We start from the raw sequence: 19789 nt of genomic DNA on the forward strand, positions 1-19789 counted from the left end.
AGAGGAATGAATCAAATATGGAATTATTTAAATGTCCTATGGTCTTATGGTGGGAAATCAGCCTGGGGACAAATATGAGGGTGTCTTGTGGGTGTTGCATAAAATTCAGACGGATGGAAAGGACTACATCTGGTATGTCCTGTGAAACTGGACTTGGGTTGCCAGGTAACTGAAATCAGGGTTGTCAGGACCTGAGGACAAGCCCAGTTTGGGTGGGGAAAGAAAGCAAAGGAAAGCCGAAGTGTTCAGCCTACATGGCTAAAGAAGATGATGTGCAAATAACAACGAAAAGGTGGGGAGGCTGTTTAGGGGAAGATGCTTTTGGTTTTCGGGAGAATCCTATTTAAAATTCTGCCAAGTCATCCCAGTAGATATGTCTAGTAGGCTGTGAGACACGTGGAATGAGGATTTGAGGAAGAGGTCAGGGCCAACGCTATTGATCCAGGGCCCACTCTCTCAGAGGTGATGGTTGGAGCCATGGTCATCACCATGGATACAGAAGCAGTGATCAGATTTATGTTTGTTTGTGTGATAGGAAGACCAAGGAGGAGTGGATCTTTCTAAATGTGAGGTGATGGAAATTTGAATCAGGTGAATTTTTTTAAATGGAAGATGATTCACAGCTTAGCTTATTAAAAAAATGAGAATCTCTATACACCACTTTACTTTGACTAGGAGGCCCTCTGGGGGAGATTTTGGCTGAGAAGTCATGTAGAATGCTCTAGAATGAAAAGTCATAGAAAAAAGCAAAGGGAAAGGAGATCAGAGTAAAGTTTTCAAACAAAACGACAGGGAAAGAGGAGTTTGGAAACTGCTAAGCTAAAATAAGATCAGGTGGCACTTATATTATTGTTCAGACGTTGTACCAGATTTCATGGTCCGAACTGGGAAAGGCCTAGTCCAGAGAGGCCCATTTCTGGGAGATGGACAGGTCCTGCATAAGAGGATGTGCTTCTCTAGGGCCTGTTAGAATCTGCTTCCTCATCAAGATGTGCAGGGGAATGGCTACTCCGGGGCAGATGGCCTGTGTTCTGGCCTCCACTTTACTCTCATTTAAAGGTGAGCCCTGTCTGTTAGAGTGGTCTACCCCTTATTCATCTGCCCATTTATTAATTCCTTTACTTATTCACTGTACCCATGCTTTCTTCATTCCTGCCTTTATTCAATGTTCATTGATTTCCTACGAAGTCCTGCACACTATTTAAGGCTCTGTGGGGGCATAAATATGACAGTAAGTGTGTTGCTTCCAGTCTGCTGTGGGAGAGAGGTGTGAATACACATGTCCCTATGTAAACAGTGGGTTAAATGCTCTGTAGGAGGCGGATGCAATCAATCGCATGGGCCCACCCAGGGGAGAGGATTTGGAGAAGGTTTCCTATAAGAGGTAACATTTGAACTTTGGCCAAAGGGTGAGGAAGAGTTTGTTAGGTTGGGCAGGCAGGGTAAGGTGCAGGGTGAAGCTCTTCAGGCGTAGGAAATAGCAGGTGCAAAGAATATGGATGTTTGAAAGTGAGTCTGTTTGGGGCAGGCTGGAATGGGGTTCATAGCAGGGTTGTTGGGAGAAGAGGATGGAAAGCAAGCAAGAGTCAGAGAAAGAAGGATCTGCTCTCTACATAGAATTTAGTCTTCTTTTCATTTAAACGATCTCAGCGATGAGAGACCTTCCTAATTGCAGTATACTACTTCCAATGCTTCCCATTGATAATTAATTGATGAAAATTAACAACCAACAGTCTCTGAGTCAATTTTTTTCTTTGGCACTTATAAACCCCCATTGCAAATTGACATACAAAATAACTTTAAAGCAACTGCCCTATTACTTGTTAGCTCATTACTGTTGAGATTGATGGCAGAGTTCAGAGAAATACCAGAAAACAGGTTAGGGGACTCTGGTCTCTGACCTTCATCCCAGCAAGGACAACATACATTTAAAATTTTCTTCTTAAGAAAAAGCAGCTGCTGCTTTCACTATCTTGGGATGTTAAAATACCTGTCGATCTACTCTTGGCCACAAGAGTGACTTCACATTATTTTTTCTGAAAAAAAATTAAGGTGAGGACTGACATGGATGAAAATCTTAAGGATCATGAGATTTATTTTGTTTTCATTAATTGTGCCCATGTTTCTTCTTAAGCACTAAGAAATTATATAGGACGCCATACTTTATTTAAAAAGAAAATGACAGTCGTCACACTTGGTATAAAAGTACGATGACTCCAGGACCCATTGAAGATCTTCAGTCTGAGCTCTGGTCTGTGGCTTCTCCTTCAGTTTTTAGACTCCACAAAAACATTTCTTTAAAGAAAAATACCCTCAGCTAAGGAACATGGAGGAACGCCAGGCACTTAGCTGATCGCTGTAAATTGGCAGGCTTGGAAAAACATCTTCCAACTGATTTTCATACACGGCGTTAGCAATCAACAAATATTTTTTGAGCACTGCACACACATATTAAGGATTTCTTTGAAATAAAATGCTATAAAAATAGGATGTGCTCTTAAGGGCAATGTTGGACCCTGCTTCTTCATGGAGACATTATGTGCCCGTTTCTACTCTTTAATATAGCCTTGTGAAAGCACCATGAACGTTTTGGGGAAAAACGCTGTAAATCAAATGAACACGCCTTTGTTAGAATCAAAGAGAGTGACACACTTTAAACCATAGGTCAGTATTAAAGAAAATGGGCTCCAACCTGTGTGCATGTGTGTGTGCGCGCATCCCCATGCGTGTGTCTCTTTTGGAGACTGAGAACAGAGGCAGCTAGAACATTGAGTTAAAAACAATGTGAATTGTTAACTTTTTTTATATTTCTTTGCAATACTGGATTTTATCCCTCCTTGTGTTGTTCCACCATTTCAAGAGTGTTCTGTGTTTGAAAAGAAATGGAAAAGCTTAATCTGCCTAGTATATGAGATGCCATTGAGCATGGCTATCTTACACGTTACTGGGACCCAAGTTCTTATCACGGCTGAATCAGTTTTCTTTAAAATTGCAATGGTTGTGGGTTTAATTCACGACAGCAAACATGTTTGGCTCCCCCATTCAAAGGAGTCCTGGAAAGAGCTATCTCTGCAATCCAGCCACAGATACGATTAGCTGTGGCGATCAAAGGCACGTGATTTTTGGGCAGATGGATTTTGCTGCAGGGATGCTCAGACCCAGAGAGCGTGAGTTTCTGAGGACTCTCTTTCCCTTTTTATTCTTTCCATTTTTAACAAGTCGTGTAGAGAGTGATTTCTTTTGATTGGTGTTATTGGGAATACCGAACTGGTGTGCTTCTCAATTTTTAACTGAGACCTAATAGAAAGATGTTATCCTGTTTTTGGAGTAAAAGAATAAAATTGATCTGAAGTGTCTATTTGGAAGTTAAAAACAAGCTGAACTGACATTTAAACTTTCCCTTCTGAGGGGGAAGACTTCATGGCGTGTGTAGGTAACGTGTGTGTGCGTGCAGGCATGTGTCTAAGTTCTGCCAGGAAGAAGTCCCTGGAGTGGCCTCCGCCTCCTTTTGTGTGGAGCGTGGTCACACCCAGTGGCCAGTTAGGTTAATCGCACGTGTGTATTCCCCAGGGACACCTGAGAAAGAGCAGCTGGCCTCAGTCACTTCCCTGAGTGGATGCCAGAGGCCAATTTGGATAATAGTAGAACCACCTTGTTCCTTTCCTTTTGTTCCAAAATGTGGTGCCTGGGTAGGAAAAAGCACCACACCATTCATGATGTTAACAATAGCGGCATTAACAGTCATTGGACTCCCACCGTGTCTGTTATTCTTTAAATTAGGACCCATGAATATAATGAGGTGGATTTTCACAGGAACATTTAAGGGCAGGCTGAAACAAAGAAGCATTGCTTTTTATTCTGATTTTCCTTTATTTGTGCATAATTGAAACATTTTGAACATTAATTGTTCTTTTCATTTTGTTTTAATTTTGAGTTGGGGGGGAGAAACATCAGATACTGTTTTTAAAAAGACCATCTTTTTAGAATGCAAATAGGGGCAGAAAACCTATTTATAAATTTTTAAAGAACTATATGAAATAACCCCAAATTGCTGCATCCTCCATTAGCATCACAATGACACTTTTCTTTCTTGCGTGCTTGCTTTTAAGAAATTCTCTTAGTAGACACTGTTAAGGCCTGTTTTCACTTAGGGGCAGGCATGACTCATGGACAGAAGCGTGGGAGTTGTGTTTGTGACTTGTGCCTTCGAGTTAGGCTGATCATAAAGGAGAATTTGTGACCAAGGAGCTGTCTCACCAAGTGAAAATGTAGCCCATTTCTTTTTAGGAGCGAACCTGTTATGGCCTGGTTTCCCTGGGCTGTGGAAATAGTTTCATACTCTGTGAGGTCTTTTCAGGGCCTCCTGTGGTACCAGGTTCTCATACAAGCTCTGCTATTTATTCCATTGAGAGCCTAAATCAAACCTCGCTTTTCTCATTGAATGGTCCTCAGAACCTTTAGTCCATAATGGTCTCCCCTCGTCTGAAGTTCAATCACTCATACTTTTCAGAAAAATAGGGACTTTAACCACCCAAAACAAATTGAAGCCAAAAGACCAGGGTCAGTGTCCCCAGCTCCACCCCAATGAGCAGTTGACCTTGGTTTGCATATTACTTTGTTCCAACCAGAAGGACCTGATCTCCTCCTGCCACAGTCAAGAGGTTGTACTTGAAGATATCGAACATCCCTTCTAGCTACTTGAGAGAGTAACTTTAATCAGACTCTCTTTCCCTCTTTTAACTCCTTTCTACAGCTTGATTATTTCCTCTCAAAGCTATTCATTTCTCAATTAAAAATAGCTATTTATAAGGAGCCCTGCACTCTCTGGGCTGGTGCTTGAATTCCCCCTCCTCATTTCTGTGCTTCCTATGAATCCTGCAGCCATCATTTACTGCCAAGGATCACACGTGTGGGTGGTGATGTGTGTTCTTGTTTTACTGATGTAGAGTTTTTGTTTCTGTCCCAATGCACAGATCTTTTCCCACTTGATGCTCAGAAAGGGGAGAACTGAAATATTTTGCTATTAAAAACAAACCCCTGCCTTCATTGCTTGTGTTGTTGGCTCCTCCTTCTCCAGCTGACTCTTCCCAACCCCAGCCCATGTGAACTTCCCTCTTCTGAAGAGCTGTTGTGGCTCCAAGTGACTGGATAACTTGAGATGTGCTTACCAGGAAGATGTTTAAGGGGGCTACATGGAAAGTAACGTGGTATTCTTGTTTCTGTATAATGATGGACTTACTTTCAGTTGTTCCTTTAAACAGGTGGAGCGTTTCCTGCCAGATGGACTTTGAAACCCTTCTTCAACAGCCATAGGAAAAAAAATAATCTGATATGCCAATAAGAATGCAGCTACCAAAGAGAACATCAATATAGCCACAGTAAGCACAGCTTCACCAGCTGTAGCATCACCAGCCAGAACCAGCTTTGGCAGAATTTAAAAAAAGGAAGACTTCACTGCAGATGGAAAGTTAAAGGTTCTGTGCTTCAAGACTGATGCTTGATAAAGCAGATAATGGATGCTGAGAGTGACCACAGCCCTTCAACAAGAAGACAATACTTTGGACCAGTGGTTCTCAAATTTTAATCTTAACAAAATCACTTAGATGGCCCTTGATAAATCTGAATGTTGGGACCCACCCCAAGAGTTTCTGATCCTGTCCACCTTGGGTGGGGCCTTGGAATCTGTGTTTTTACCCATTCTTAGATGATGTTGATGCTGTTGTTCTTGAGATACACTCACCTCATAGGGTCATTGTATTAAATGAGCTAATATTTTTCAGGTGCTCAGATCAATGCTGGTCACTCAGAAAATGTAATAAAAATTTAAAATGCCTAGTCACAAGAACACTGCCCATTATTGTTATATATAATGTCTAGAATCTGTTCCCAAGGGTGAACCAAATCAGGCAAACACCAAACAGAATTTTATTTTAACAAAGCTGAATAATTGAGCTAAGCAGAATGCTCTGACACTATGCTATTGTCTATCTATCAGAGAATATCTTGCTTTTTTTTTTTTTGAGGAAGATTGGCCTTGAGCTAACATCCACTGCCAATCCTCCTCTTTTTGCTGAGGAAGAATGGCCCTGAACTAACATCTGTGCCCATCTTCCTCTATTTTGTATGTGGGACTCCTGCCATAACATGGCTTGATAAGCAGTGCGTAGGTCAGCACCAGGGATCTGAACTGGTGAACCCTGGGCCGCCAAAGTGGAGCACATGAACTTAACTCCTATGCCACTGGGCTGGCCCCTAACATAATTATTTTTTAGAGCTTGTTGTTCTCTGCCCCTGCAGGATGAGAGTCTTGACCTTTGTTTCTGTTTCTCTCAATGGAGTTGATACCTAGTTGGTGCTCAGTGTACTGGTTTATCTATATCTGTATCATTTCCCCTATGACATAGACACGAAGGACAAGAATTATAGAAGACACAAATGAGATGCATCTTCACAAAGGAGTATCTTATCTGTCATCCATCCATCCGTCTATCCATCCATCCATCCATCCATCTATCCATCTATCTAAACATTCTCCCAGTCTGTGGATTACCTGTTCATTTTCTTATTGATATCTTTTGAAAAGCAGAAATTTTAATTTTGGTAAAGTATAATTTCTTGGTTTTTCATTTAATGTTTGATGTTTTTTTCCCTAAGAAATCTTTGCCTATCCCAGCCCTATGAAGATTTTTCTCTTGTATGTTTTTCTAGAAGTTTTACGATTTTAGCTTTTATGTTGAGTTTTTACACACATTTCAAATAAATGTTTGTGTAAGGTGTGAGATGGGGCTTGTGGTTTATTTTTTCCATACCAATGTTCATTTCAGCACCATTTGTTGAAAATTCTACACTTTCTTCACTGAAATGCATTAATGCCTTTGTCAAAAATTGACAATAAAGGTTTGGATCTATTTCTAGAACCTATTCTATTTAATTTTGTGTCTCTCCTTACACCTAAAGCACACTGTCTTGATTTCTGTAGTTTTATATAAGTATGAATTCAAATAGGGAGAGCCCTCCAATTTTGTTCTTATTTTCCAAAATGTTTTTGGCTATAATATATACCTTTGTATATCCACATACATTTTAGAATAGCTGACTAATTTTTATAAAAGAGTCTGATGGATTTTAGTCTGATGTTTTGTAGTTTTCAGTGCATAGGTCTTTCACCTCGTTTGTTAAATTTATTCCTGAGCACACTTTGTGTTTTGTTTTTGATGCTGGTGTGAGTTTTATTATTTTTACATTTTAAGTTCTAATTGTTTATTGCTGGTATGTAGTAATACATTTGATTTTTGAATATTGACCTGACCCATGACGTTATTAAATTCATATATCAATTTTTATAGTTTTTTTTGTGGATTCCTTAGAATTTTCTATACAGACAATGTATCTTCTGCAAATAAAATTCTTGCTCTCAAATTTTATGCCTTTTTTTTTAAAAGATTGGTCCTGAGCTAACATCTGTTGCCAATCTTCCTCTCTTTTTTTTTTTTCCTTCCCCAAAGCACCAGTACGTAGCTGTATATTCTAGTTGTAGGTCCTTCTCGTTCTTCTATGTGAGCCACCACCACAGCATGGCTACTAACAGACAAGTGGTATAGTTTCATGCCTGGGAACCAAATCTGGGATGCCATAGTAGAGCATGCCAAACTTTAACTGCTAGACCACAAAGGGCTGGTTTTCAAATGTTATGCTTTTTATTTCTTGCCTTATTGCACTGTGTAAGAGTTTCAGTACAATATTGCATAATAGTGGCGAGTGGTGAGTCATGAGAGCAGACATCCTTGTTTTTTCTCTAATCTTCAAGAGACAACATTTGCCTTTTCATCAGTAAGTATGCTGTTACTGTAGGTTTTCCATAGATGCTTTATATCTGTATGAGGAAGTTCTCTTCTATTTCTGGTTTGCTAAGAAGTTTTATGAATGGTTGTTGAATTTTATAAAATGCAACTTCTGCATCTATTGAAAATACTTGTGATTTTTCTTCTTTATTCTGTTAATGTGGTAGATTATATTGCTAAATTCTCAGATATTGGGCCAACCTTGCATTCCTTAGATAAACTGTACCTGGTCAGGTGTCATATTGTTTTTATACATTGTTGGATTCTATTTGCCAATGTTTTGTTGATGATTTTTCCATGTATGTTCACAAGAGATTTTTATCTATAGTTTTCTTTTCTTGGAATGTCTCTGTTAGGTGTGGTACAAGAGTATTGCTGGACTCATAAATAGACTTGGAAAAATGTTCCTTCTCTATTTTCTGAAAGTGTTTTTATTTAAAGATTGGTATTATTCATTTCTTAAACGTTTCATAGAATTTAGCACTAAAACCAGCTGGGCCTGAAGTTTTCTTTGTGAAAATGTTTTGTGAATTCAATTTCTTTAATAGATATAGAGCTATTAGAATTTTATATTTCTTCTACAGTCAATTTTCTTACATTGTGGCTTTTAAGGAAATACTGAATTTCATTTAAGTTATCAAATTTATTGGCAAAGTATTGTTCATGATACTTGCTTTTTGACCTTCTAATGTCTAAAACAGAAGATATTTTAGTAATATCTCTTTAATTCCTGATTTTGATAATTTGTTCTCTCTTAACTCTAACTAGACGTTTGTCAATTTTTATTAGCACAGGTATACATCATTTTACTGTGCTTCACTTTATTGCACTTCACAGATAATTGCGTTTTTTCAAGACCCTCAATCAGCAAAATGATTATGACCTGCTGAAGGCTCAGATGATTATTAGCATTTTTTAGCAATAAAGTATTTTTAAATTAAGATACGTATGTTGGTTTTTTTGACCTAAGGGGGCTATTGCACACTCGATAGACTACAATATAATGTAAACGTAACTTTTATATGTACTGGTAAATCAAAACAATTCATGTGACTCACTGTATTGTGATGTTCATGTTATCATGGTGATCTGGAACCGAACCTGTGACATCTCCCAGATATGCACATATTTTCAAAGAACCCCCTTTTTCTCTATTTATTTTTGTTTTCTACTTAATTTGTTTTTACTCTAATCTTTATTATTTTTTTTTGCTTCTGCTTTTTATGGGTTTAAATTACTCTTCTTTTCTAGCTTCTTAAGATAGAAGCTTAAGTTCTATCTTAAGATAGAACTTAGATGATTAGTTTTACACCTTTATTACTTTGTAATATGGGTATATTTCACGTTAGCTCATTTATGCCACAGGTACCATTATTGTTTCCTTTTTACAGGTAAAGAAACTGAGGCTCAGAGAGTTTGTTACTCCTCTAGGCTTAGAGAACTAGAATGAGTGGAAATGAATTCAGACCCAGGCAGCAAGCTTCCTAAGTTGGGCTATGAGCCCTTGAAAGCCAAAGATGCCATACAGGCATTGACCTTGAGAGAACTGGAAGGTCTCAACTCAAGCACTCCTAAGTGGTTCCTTCAGTCATTTTCTGCACACTTCCCAGTGTGTTCTTGTCTCAAGTTCCTTTCTTCCTTTAGCCATGAGCAGTGTGTATGATAGGGCATACTGGGACCCCACAAGTATATGCTTAGAGGATTCAGATCCATACAGGTGGCTTAGATGCTCTTGTCAAATGAGTATGTAAATATGTTTTTATTGCAGCCTCATCAATAATTAACCTCCACTCTCACTTCCTCTCTCCTCCAGCATGGATGCTTGGTGGCATATGGGTGGGGAACTCATGTGACCAGCTAGCAATTTTCTAGCATCCAAGAGGCAGGGAAAGGAGTGCGGGAAGTTTTCAAGGTCTGTGCTCCAGGCTGTATGATGCATTGACTACTCCCCAAAGAGCCCTCTGCTTATAATTGCAGCGTTTTTGGCATGTGCTCCCTGACAAAAGAACAGATGTTTCCTTCAAGAACAAAAGAACAGGGCATCACTGTTGGCCTAACGATTTGCCACTAATAACATTGGATGTGGAAGCAACAAGTCCTAACGAGAATGTCCCTATAGATCACGAAGCCAGTGCCAGGAAGTCGAGTTGAAATGGGAGAGCTCAGTGCTGCTTTTCTGTTTTAATAGGCAGCATACTGGATGTTTTTAACCTCTTCGGATAAGTGACGATAGGCTGTTCTTTCTGGTGGGGTTCATGAATTGTGTGGCTGTCCAGGAATGATGGCTTCATGAGTTACCTTATAAGACCCCGAGTCTGTCTTCACTTCAGAGATGCATTTAGATGATTATTACAGGCTTGACTGAGCCTGCACCATCAGCTTGCAGTCCATAGATGGGGAAGCATTCCCTAAACCGCAGCTCTCGGTCAGACTATATACACCAGCGCAAGTTTTTCTCTTCATTGCTGGCTGGAACTTCAAAGTAGAAAGAGCCGCACACAAAACTGAGAAACAAAGAGCCTTAAAAAAGAGTCTTGCCTCCCAAAATTCAGTAGGCCTCTCGTGCTGAAAACCTCCTACCCATCATTTCATGTCACACAGGGCTTCGGTCACATGCCTAGAGAAGTTCCTCTGATTTTTCATCTCTGAAGAATATCTCCTTTGAGGTTATTCTTGGCTTTAGCCCAAAGGAAAGACATTTCTTTTTCATTCTCTCCCCCAACCCCCACACCAACTATTTTTTTAAATTAGCAGGAATGGGAAAAATATTATTTTCGCTCTTTCAGCTTCTTTTTCACCAAAAGAGATCAATGTTCGAGTTTTCTAAGTCATGATTAGGAGAGAACATTCGTAGCATCTTCTATTAAGATCTGTACTATGTCAACATGATTTTTACAAATCTCTCCTTAAATTTCCTGTGTACTCAGCTAGAGTGACATGTCCCAGTTTATGCTTGTGCTCTCAGCTTATTCCTGCTCTCCTGACGTTCCGTTTGTTGATTTGGACAATTTATTATATGACCACAATCTCTTTAACAAGTGTTCTGGAAAACATTTATCATTATTCTAATAATTTATATCAAATTTTCTGTTGCTACCACTATACTGCTGATGTGGGAAATGTGGAACCAGACACTTGGAGTGACTTCAAGTTTGCATAACGTGAATCTCTTAGTCACATATATATTTGAATCCATATCACTTTTCTTTAAATGTAGTTGAGATAAAGTGATTACGAAAACATTGTTTCTTGGAAATTTTAAGGTTTTGAATTCAGTAAGGTACATACAATAGTTGTAAATACTCTCCTATTTTGGTTCCAAATATGAGTTACATTTTGGGTTTAGCAACAGCTAAAAACACAATTATATGGTTTTGTTACTTGTAATGATACATTCTGTGTTACAGAGACCACACGTTAACAGTGGATTCCTTTAGAAATTGGATGAGTATGAATTACAAGGTGACAAATCTTAACGAACATTCTAAGATGGTGGCAGAATTGAGTTAGGAATATCTATAAAAATGTGTCAACACAAAAGTCAGAGGCATCGGTGTCTACTGATAAGTTGGTCTCTAATTAACCGTGTGGCTCTAGGTAATCGGCTTTCTCCCTCCTTTTCATTTTCCCAATCTACAAAATGGTCATAGATGCCCTTTCTCTAGGACCTCTCACAAAATTCTTGTAAAGGTAAATGGGCCCCTATCTGGGACAGTGATTTGAAAGTAGAGCCTATTATGCATGTCACTCTAGCTGTACTTACAATATGCTGCAATTCTGTGGCAGCCACATTGCAAGATGCTAGGACTCTCAGCCTCTGTGGGACAGCCCTCAGCGTGAATTAAAAGTTTCGGTCAGAAGGGCCCTGCTGCTAAATTACTACTTTTCATATTCCAGACTGTGAGCAAAATTCCATAAGTGTCTCAACTCCTCTATTTTAAGTTTATTTTCCTGGCTTGATTCAAAACTTAATAAAAACAAATGTGCATCTATTGTAATTCAAAACTGAACTATCTGGGTGGCATGGGGTGGGAGATAAAGAGACAGCAATGAGGGAGAGGAAACCTTACTTGTCTATGGTAATAAAAGAGTAGTTTTACAAAACTGAAAATGATGAAAATCGAGCTAGCGAAAATGGTATGAGACAGTTGACTGAATTCCTGCATTTGGAAGCAAACTAGTACTTTGTGACTGTACTTGGTTTTCTTCCTTTTTCTCAAATGACTGGGGTCACAGAAATACTGCATTCATATAAATAAGCTTTGCTATATTGTTTCTGTTCAATTATGTTTGCATTTCGGTTAATGACAACGATGCTCACCTGTACCTATTTAACCCATAGTGAAAACTCAGGGGCCAGTCCTGTGGTGTTGCTGTTAAGTTCACATGCTGTGCTTCCGCAGCCCAGGGTTCACTGGTTAGAATCTTGGGCGTGGACTTATGCAGCACTTATCAAGCCATGCTGTGGCAGCATCCCACATATAAAATAGAGGAAGATGGGCACGGATGTTAGCTCAGGGCTAATCCTCCTTGCCAAAAAGAGGAGGATTGGTGATGGATGTTAGCTCAGGGCTAATCTTCCTCAAAAAAAAAAAAAAAAAAAAGGCCATGATTAAAACTCTGGGTTGAAGATCTGGATTGGGTGAAAAGGAGAAGTGTAAAAAGCACAGAGGGGTAGTATTGCTGTCCTTGTGCCAGAAGTGATTTGAGGTAATTTTTCCAGCAGAAGTGACAAACTTAACTCCAGTTATCTCCCCTTTTTACCTCCCCCTTCTTGTGAGTAAAGTCTCGTGTTAGAGAAACGGCTACCTGGCTCAAAGATCCGAGTCCCTATCTCTAAGTCAGTGGATTTCTGGGAGAGTCAAGCGTCTCTCTTAGGCTATCCATTCATCCTGGTTTGCCTGGGACAGACTCGGTTTGTACCCATGGCTCAGCGTGATTATTAACTGCACTTCCTCTCATTCCTAAAGTGTCTGGATTTGGGTGATGAGTTCCTCCGTCACACTACCCAGGCTGGATGCTGAGTGCATAGCTGGGGTGTTAGGAACCCTGCGCCCTCACCAGTTGGAAGGCCTGATGCAAGCGATATAAACGGGTTAGGTTACTAATGCACAATATGCGGGTGGACCCAGGTACCTTGATGACAGTCAATTTGTTAGTCTATGCTCTGCCTTTTAATACGTATTCCCAAACTAATTGTCTCACTAAATCCGCTAAGTGCCTTTTCTGGCTGCAACATTTCTATTTGGGAAAGATGCCAGAATTGTCAGCCAGTAAAGACTTCAGCCCTTTCTTGGCCAATTTGCCAAAAAAAATCAGAGGGAGTTATTGATCTTTTCCCTTGTACTCATTCAGCTAATTCTTTTTTTCTGTTTCCTTTCTTTTCTTCTTCTTAAGCTGACATCCAATAGAAGTTGTTTCTTTCAGGTGCCAGCAACATGTCGGCGCCAACACTGTTCACCATATGAGTTGGTTTCCCTCTTTTCACTACAAAGACTCTTTTTTTGGCTATATTCACAACACAGGTATCTGTCAAGCTTTCTTCCCTCGTGCGTTTATTCCTGGGGTGGCTGTGAGCCTTGACTGGTCCATGAGACGAAATCCCACTTGGATGCTACATTTGGGTACTATTCCAAGTTGCATACTTAAAAAAAAACCAGTTGCACAGTGTAGAAGTTATCAGGGCAATCTTATTTTATACTTAATTTGTGAAAGAAAGCCTAGAATATTAGTCAGGGACATTGAAATTGATAATTAGTTTCTCAACAGGAGTAAATTTTGGATTTGGCCTTCAGACATACGAACTATTCTTTCAAAACCTCTGACTCTGAATAACGCTACACTCCCTACTGGGAGAGCTGTTCACCTATGGCCTTTTCTTAGCTGGAGGCCCAGTCCTATATTGTCCTATTAGGTCAGATAAAAGAAGGCGGCCTTGGGAATTGCAGCAGAATTACCAGAGAGCTGGGCAGAGTGGTTACAGTGACAATAAATATTTAAGATATCTGGGAAGCTGTTAAGAACGGGATAGTGACAACTGTTAGCAGATGCTGGTGAGCACCATGGAAACTGAATGGAAACTAACAAATCTGCAACCTATTTGCTTGAATTATCCTGAAAATACTCACCCCTCCACTTGAAAGATGCTGCATGGAAGTGCTCGGGTGATGCTTGAATGCAGTGTCACATGGAGAGCTCCACAGTGAATACAAAAATGAGGACCGAGTGTAACACAGGGTTCCGAATAATTCCCACTCAATTGTGGATCAGCATGAGAAGAGCTAAGAGCAACATGACATACTTCCTTTGACAGCTGAGGAAGCTGCTTGTCTAAGCACCTGGCTTGTCAGGCAGCCACGTCCAGACTTCTGATCCCCTTTCATGCTTTCTGATGCTGCTTCATAGAATTTTAATTCCATAGGAACTCAAACCAGCAATCTTTGATTTTCATTCCCTTTCTTTCCTCTGCCTGCCCATGCCACATTTTGGTCATCCTCAGAGTAGAGCTCCTGAGACATAAAAGTCAATTTGGGTAGGAATTATTGGGAGTTAGGGTGGAAGATGTGTTGATAGAGTGATATATAAGTAACTTACAAATTGATATATGCATTCTAAAAATGCGCCAGTGAAATTTTCATAATTCTAAAATGGGAATGTAACCAAAATGTTTAGTCAGACGTGATAATTATAGCTAACATTTATTGCATGCTTATAATGGGTCAGCTACTGTTCTAATTGCTTTGCATTTATTAGCTAATGTAGTTCTCACAATAGCCCAATGAGACCATTATCATCATTTTACAAATCAAGAAGCAAGCAGAGAGGGTGGAACAGGCAGAAAGTCATCAGCTGGTGGATGATGGAGTCGGCATTGGGACCCAAGTCTGCTCACCCCCCAATCTGCACTGGCCATGGGCATGCCATGCTGCCCGAGCAGCAAGAAAATGATTCTAACACTTGCCCCTTAACTTTCAAAGAGTTTTGAAAGGACTGTTCTTATAATTCATACAGAACAACATTTGGATTTCTTGCCTCAGAAGTGTTGATAATCAGAAAGTCATATTTTAGAATAGATTATACCTGGATATTAATTACCTTGCTTATGGGTGCATAGTTTCTTAAGGCTACTGTAATAAAGAACGGTCGTCTCCCCTGCCCAGGGGATACTTGAAACCTCCGATAGTACCAACTCTATATGTACTGTGCTTTTTCCTATCCATACATACCTATGATAAAGTTTAACTTATAAATTAGGCACAATAAGAGATTAACAACAATAACTAATAATAAAATAGAACGATTATAGCAATTACTGTAATAAAAGTTATGTGAAGGTGATCTCTCTCTAAATATTTTATTCTACTCACCCTTCTTCTTGAGATGATGCGAGATGATAAATGCCTATGCGATGAGATGATGTGAAGTGAATGACGTAGGCACTGTGACATTGTGTTAGGCCACTACTGACCTTCTGAGGACATGTCAGAAGGAGGATCATGGAGCCATGACGACGTTGATGTTTGGATGTCAGGAGCAGATGACATCAATGGTTGGGGATCCAACAAAGGGATGATTCACATCTCAAGTGGGACAGAGCAGGACGGCGCAAGTTTCATCATGCTCCTCAGAATGGCACACCACTTACAACTTATGAATTGTTTATTTCTGGAATTTTCCATTTAGTATTTTTTCCCACAATGGTTGACCATGGGTAACTGAAACTGCGAAAGCAAAACCATGAATAATGGAGGACGACTGGCTTAAAACAACAGAAACATTTTTTCACAGTTCTTGAGGCTAGAAGGCCAAAGTCAAGTTACCAGCAGAGCCGCACTCTCTCTGAAGGCTCTAGGGAAGAAGGCATCCTTGCCTCCTCCTAGCTTCTGCTGGTTTGCAGCCATCCTTGGCATTCCTTCCCTTGTTGATGCATTGCTCCGATGTCTGCCTCCATTGTAAGATGGCTTTCTCCCTCTGTGCATGTTTGTCTCTAAATTTCCCTCCTCTTATCAGGACACCAGTCAATGGATTAAGGCCCACCCTAATCTAGTACCTCATCTGAACTTGATTACATCTGCAAAGACTGTTTCCTAATAGTCACATTCACAGGCCCCAGAGTTAGGACTCGAACATATCTTGTTGGGGGACACAATTCAACTCATAACAACAAGCATATCTGCCTAGTCCATATTACATCCCATGTTCTAATTTGGGAATAAATCAAGAAAAATGTTTTCCCCATGCAATTTCTTTCTTTTCCCTCTAACATATGTGCATAATTCTTCTATTTCTTCCTTCAAACAACATCTACTGTACCAGCAGATGGTTCCCTGATAATAACAAGCAGATAATACCACACTTGAGGGACCCGGGATCAGAGAGGAGCAGTTCTCATGACAGGCTTTTTATAGCAGACTCCTTCTAGTTTCTCTTCTAACCTGCTCTTCCATTACTCGTCCACAGCAGTTACAACAATAGCATAGGAGTGATCACATAGATGACGCTTTTAGTTGTCATTGTACAGCAAAGATTTCTCCATCTCATTATAAAACCTTCAGTTATTATTTAGCCTGCCTCATAATATTTCACCAAATTGAAGATACATAATTTAAGCGTTTTCATATTTTGCACTTAGCTTGTTTCCATTTCTTTTCTTCTGCTTTGGTACTGCAATGAATATGTGTACATGTATCTTTTTTCTTCCTTTGGATTGCTTTGTAAGAGGAATTTTTAAAAGAATATAATATTTTGGTATGTCTTGATGGCTTATTGTTTGATGGAGATTGGTGTCAGAAATTGTACCAGAAACACCCCAACATTCTGATCATAAAAATTATTATTTAATATTTTGTTATAAATGGTCTTTAGTTATTTTAATTTTGACTTTATTGTTATCATGGTTGAACACTTTTTAAACGTATTTCTTCTAAACACTAAAATCATCTGAGAACTGAAAAAACAGGATAGCTTATCTTTCTTTCACAGTTGTTGAAAACATGTGAGAAGGAAGTCAGATTGAAATTAGTTGCATAACCCAATATTTAAAGTTTCCTGAGTTGATAGAGCTGCAATAATTTAATTTTTGTTTATAATGTCCACATTTTCAAATTTCAATTTAAAATAGCTAAAATTTAAACAATGCATATGCTTGTTTTATTAACATAATTATTAAGTGTGTTAGAAAAAAGACCCAGCATACATAACTTCTTATTTTAATTAAACAACGTTATTTAAATGTCTAGTATGCTCGGTGGTGTTTTTCCCCTAATTTACCATGGTAAACACATGTCCTAACTACTCACTATGAACTTGTTGAATGGAAGATGATTCACCTCTTAATGGATTCATAAGCATCTGCTTAAATTAGCTTTAGTAAATAAAATTACCAGCTTATCACTTTCCTAAAATGACTGCTGCTAAATTAATCTGCAAGTTTATCAAATTACATTATGACTTAAAAATATATAGTAATACACGTTGATAGGAATTTACCTTCATATCAGATTTCTGAAATGTGTACGTTTAAGATTCTGTGTATGATTAAAGGAGACATATTATATTTCAAAAATATATAGATACTCAGTGATATGTGTTTTAAATCACATCTACTTCATATCTGTTATTTATTCTAATTGAATCCAAGAGGGTTCTGCTGAGGGCTGGCTGGCAAAGGGGAATTTTACTGAACCAATACCATTACACTTTACTTCAAATTAATTATGTTTTTCCAGTTTTCCTGTTTTATAGGAAGCATGGAGTTGACCCCAACTGAGTCAGTCTGGGTACTCAACCCCATGTTTATTTTTATTTTTATTTTTTTTTAAAGATTTTATTTTTTTCCTTTTTCTCCCCAAAGCCCCCCAGTACATAGTTGTATATTCTTCATTGTGGGTCCTTCTAGTTGTGGCATGTGGGACGCCGCCTCAGTGTGGCCTGACGAGCAGTGCCATGTCCATGCCCAGGACTCGAACCAACGAAACACTGGGCCGTCTGTCTGCAATGGAGCACGCGAACTTAACCACTCGGCCATGGGGCCAGCCCCAACCCCATGTTTATTTTTAAAGCCAGCCTCCTTCTCAGCTTTCACCCATAGATTCAGTGTTGCTTTACATGCAGCAGTTCTGGCCACAGGGAAATAGGACAGTGACTTCAATCTCCTCTACTGAATTCAGCATTTAGTAGGTCATGATTCTGGTCCTCTTCTGACCCCAGAACCACACCACAGAGCTAAGCAATCAGGCTTCCTGCTTTATGAGTTAATTATGCATGTATATATATATATATACACACATACATATCTATGTAATAAAACATAATATATATGTATGTGTATATATTTCAAAAAATTTATGTGCATATAATACAATTTAAAATTTATATGCACGTGTGTATATCTAAATAGATATACACACATATATGTAATGAAAATATGTACACATATATGTGTATAGATACACGTGTACATATATGCATACACACACATGTGTATCTATACACATATATACACATACATACGTGTAATAAAAAATATATGTATGTGTATATATTTAAAAATTTTTATCTTCTCTCTCTTGTGTTCTAGGCTTGCTTTGCAATTCTAAAGTGAATGGACAGCCAAACATTTGTCATAGAAAAGGAGAAAGAATGCTATTAAAACCAACTTCAACTGCTTTAGCCCAAAGGGAGTAGCATGACTTATTCTTAGACTAGATATCCTTTTGTTTAAACAAAATGTGTTGGTTGAACATTGGGTGCAAATTTGAGCACTCAAGAGATTGGATTGGAAAGAAACAGTGAACCTGAGAGAGAGCGGAAGTCCTCTGCCGGAGACACGAACATGACCTTGTATCGGGGGTGAAACATAAAGTGGGGAATGGAGAAGAAAAAGAGCAAGAATGAGAGGGGCTTTCTGGACGTCTGAGAAGACGTTGGCCAGTGAGAAACTTCTATTAGTGGTGGTGACCGGCAGAAATTAAAAAGACAAAGAATGGCTAACATTTAATTTTGAGTTGTTAATTCATGGTGTTATTATTTAATTCCCTTTCATCTCTCTGAGTCTTTGGGGGATCAAGGGAAAGAGACTGTGCTGTGTTCCTATTGGGGTTGACATGGGGACAATGACTAGAAAACTGGCAGGAAAGCTGTTCTACTTCTTGAGAAATAGTAAACTTGGTTTTATTGACCTAAGTACTAGTCCTATTCCGTGAACTCTCTTTATTACAAGGGCTCTTGCACTAACAGAGAAGACCTCTATTTGAGTCAACACCATTCCCGAATGGCTTTGTCTGATCCCCAATGGCTCGTCTAGGAGCAGGAAGGTTTTACCTCTGTTTGTTCACCACACAAGCCAGTTCTGGCAGGCTGTGGGACCTGGAACATCGCAGCAACTCTTATTCAGGCTCCACATTGATTGCAGGCTGCCACAAAGTGTTGCGGAATCTTCCAGGGGCTGCAGAATCTTCCACCTGTCTGCTTACACTTGGGCTGCTCCTGGCCACATGGAGCCTGCTGGTCACCGGATCCCTAGTTTGGACAGACTGGTTCTCAGACTCTGTTCTCTCACTTATCTGATATTTCTTCTTTATGCTTTGCCTGGTTTACATTCTAGATTTTTGACCTACCGCCATATTTGTCTCTAGAATAATATGTATTTGTTCATTTTCCCATGATAAACATTTTGCCTTTGCCCACAGATGAAGGATACGCCCTAAATTTTCAGTCTTAGCCTTCTCCAGAAGGACTATCAGGCTCAGTCCTAATTATTACATAAAGTGGGACTCAAACCGGACAAGCTAGGCTCACCAAGACACAGCCCCTCTGACAAAGCTCCAATTTTGCTTAGGTATAACTGGTTTCATTGACTCACTGTTGACTGTCCCCTAGTGTCTTCAAATAAAATGCACTCGACATACATCTCTGAGTAAATGTATGCATGTTTTATTTTGGTGAAA

Source organism: Equus quagga, chromosome 8 (genome assembly GCF_021613505.1).
Source record: "Equus quagga isolate Etosha38 chromosome 8, UCLA_HA_Equagga_1.0, whole genome shotgun sequence".
Lineage (NCBI taxonomy): Eukaryota > Metazoa > Chordata > Mammalia > Perissodactyla > Equidae > Equus > Equus quagga.